Raw genomic sequence first — 3,523 nt, 5'->3', positions numbered from 1 at the left:
ACTATACTAGTAGGGGACCTCAACATCCCCCTCTCAGAACTGTACTGGTTCCCCAAGATGTCTCTTGGAAAAGCTCTCTTTGTTGACTCCTATTCATTACTCAGTATGTGTGACAATCTCTCAGCTATCTTTGTTTTGTGGCACTTCCAGTTGGCCACTATCTAGTCTGCTCAGATTGCATCTTTTAGATATACCTCAGAAACAAGTGTTTCTTTTGTTATTTTGTTTTATGGATCAGGAGTATTTAAATCTAGGGAGAAATATGTAGTTGTATAAGGCTCCAGCAAATTATAGAATGACATGACAATAGTAGATGTTTCATATATTGACATCTCCTTGCACATCAATGAACTTTCAAAGCTACACCATGTGTAATTTATTTTTGCTCAGTTAAAGATTGTAACATTTGATGGTGAATATATTAAAATATATTAAAGTTCAAATAAACACTTATAGTTAGAGAGCAATATGACTAGGGTTACAAAAAAACAAAACAAACTCCTTTCCCCATGACCATAATGTGGAGTAGCAGGAAGAAAAATATGACTTCTATGGCGTGGACAAAAATAAAATCTGGCAAAGCCCATTACAAACCAATTGTCTGGCAGCCATTAGCTGCCTTTCCTAAAACCTGAAATTATACCAATTCAGATCAAATTCAGGTTTCTGTAGGGGATGCTTTTTCATCTGATCAATCTACTCTTGAGAGGACTTGGACCCCAGGAGTGCTACCACTTTGGTTTACATTGCCAACAAAACTAGATTATTGCTTAACGTGTCCTCCTAGCTATGGTCTGGGAGGAAGAGAATACCACAATTCGGAAACATTTAGTTAATATTGAAACATTTTATTTACATTTTATCTGTTGAAAAGGGACACATTCGTATATCAAATGTTCTAAGGCCACACAGGATCCCACAGACTTTAGATACATCATCAGGTCCCACTAAATCTTGGTATCATTTATATCTCAACATAATTTCAATTTTACTTATATTCTAATGGATAGTGTCAGCAGGCGATATCACCCAGGGAGTTGTGGATTTCAGTTAATCATAGTGCAAATAATTTTGGAGTATATGTCTAGGTGATCTCTAGCTTTATTTCTCTTGGTAATCCATTCTGAAGTTGCCTCCTTTCTATTTTGAATTTCTTTCTATGATACGTTTCATATACTTTGGACAGTTCCTTTTGTCCTCAGGTTATTATTATTTAGACATCTGCTTCTGCCTCAAGTAATCTTTGCTCTAATCTCTTAACATCCACACACATTCTATAGTTCTTAAAATACACTAAATTGGTTACCAGATTATTGTGTCATTTATGCAAACAATATAAATTAAAATGCACGACAAGACTTTATAGCATTCTTTTCAATTTAGGCTATTGTCTCTGCACAATTTAGCTATAAATTATTTCTAAAAAATTCCCTGTGGGGGGGCAGAGCCAAGATGGCGGAGTAAAATCAGTGACTTGCTTGAGCTCTCCCCCAAAGCCCTCCAAATACCTGTAAAAAATGGCCCTAAACAAATTCTAAAGCAGCAGAACCCACAAAAAGACAGAGTGAAATAAAATTCCAGCCCAAGACAACCTCGATGGTTGATGGGAAAGGTATATTGTGTCAGACTGGGAGAGGAATGCAGTTCAGCATGGGCTCACAGGAATCAGTGAACCTGGAGCAGGCCTCAGAGGACTGAATCACAGGCAGCTATGGCAGTTTCTAGACTTCTCAACCCATGAACATCAAAAACAACTTAGAAGGTCAGTAGGAAAAGGCTGTGTCTGTGATGCAAGAGAAACATGGTCTGGGAACGCAGCCTCAGGGCAGCTTCTGCCTCCAGAGCTTTCTGTCCACAGACTGAGGGGGAATCAAGTGGCTGATCAGAGGGAGATGGCAGGGATCTCTTTGCTGGTGCAGGATTCTCTTGCTTTGCCCATGCTTGTATCTGGGTCACAGTTCAGGATGGTGGTCTTTGGGTGAGGACAAGTGCTGTCATGGTGGAACTTTTAGTGGCTTTGGAGAGAGAATCCTCCTTACAGTTCATAGACAGAAAACAGTACTTGTGGTCACTCATAGACAAGAGCACAGGCCAGGAAAGGAGTAAACACCTCACCCTTGATCATATCACCTTGGAAGAACCGAAAATTTACAGTTCCCTAGAAGTATCTCTGAAAATAGCTGCACAAAACCCCTGAAGCTTGCGACAATACATTTTACACACTGGAAGCATACCCTTACCTTAACAAAGAGTTTATAACTCAAGTAATTGGCTGGGATCATGAGCAAGCAGCACAAAAAGAGTCAGACCATAGAATCTTACTTTGGTGACGAAGAAGATCAAAACATATAACCAGAAGAAGACAACAAAGTCAAAGTTCCTACATCCAAAGCCTCCAAGGAAAATATAAATTGGTACCAGGCCATGGAAGAGCATTTTGAGAAGCAAGTAAGAGAAGTAGAGAAAAACTGAGAGGGTTGCAAGAAAATCATGAAAAACAAGTCAACAGCTTGCTAAAGGAGACCCCCCAAAATACTGAAGAAAATAGCACCTTAAAAATACCCTAACCCAAATGGCAAAAGAGTTCCAAAAAGCCAATGAGGAGAAGAATGCCTTAAAAAACAAAAGCAAAATCGGCCAAATGGAAAACAAAATCCAAAGGCCAAAGCTTACTGAAGAAAATACTTCCTTAAAAATTAGAATGGAGCAATTGGCAACTAAGGACTATTTGAGAAATCAAGACACTCTAAAACAAATTCAAAAGAATGAAAAAATAGAAAACCATTTGAAATATCTCATTGGAAAAACAACTGACCTGGAAAATAGATCCAGGAGATAGAATTTAAAATTTAAAAATTATTGGACTTTCTGAAAGCCATGATAAAAAAAAGAGCCTAGATATCATCCTTCAAGAATTGTCAAGGAAAACTGCTTTGATATTTTAGAACCAGAGGGCAAAATAGAAATAGAAATAGATCCCCAAAGGAAAACACCTAGGAATATTGTAGCCAAATTGCAGAGTTCCCAGGTCAAGGAGAAAATATTGCAAGCAGCCTAAAAGAAACAATTCAGGTATTGTGGAAACACAGTCAAGATAACACAAGATTTAGCAGCTTCTACATTAAGACACCGCAGGGTATGGAATATAATATTCCTGGAGGGCAGAGGAGATAGGATAACAACCAAGAATCACCTACCCAGCAAAACTGAGTATAATCCTTCAGGAGAAAAAATGGAAATTTGGGAAAATAGAGGACTTTCAAGCATTCTTGATGAAAAGACCAGAGCTGAATAGAAAATCTGACTTTCAGATGCAAGACTCAAGAGAAACATGAAGAGGAAACAGGAAAGAGAACTCATAGGAGATTTATTAAGGTTGAACTGTTTACATTCTGCATGGAAAGATGATATTTGTAACTCATGAGTCCTTTGTCAGTATTAGAGTAGTTAGAGGGAAAAAATTATATGTATGTGTATAGATAGATAGATAGATAGATAGATAGATAGATAGATAGATAGATAG

Source organism: Vombatus ursinus, unplaced genomic scaffold (assembly GCF_900497805.2).
Source record: "Vombatus ursinus unplaced genomic scaffold, bare-nosed wombat genome assembly UNPS02009573.1, whole genome shotgun sequence".
Classification (NCBI taxonomy): Eukaryota; Metazoa; Chordata; class Mammalia; order Diprotodontia; family Vombatidae; genus Vombatus; species Vombatus ursinus.
The sequence above is the reverse complement of the archived record's forward strand: the minus strand, read 5'-3'. Positions refer to the sequence as shown.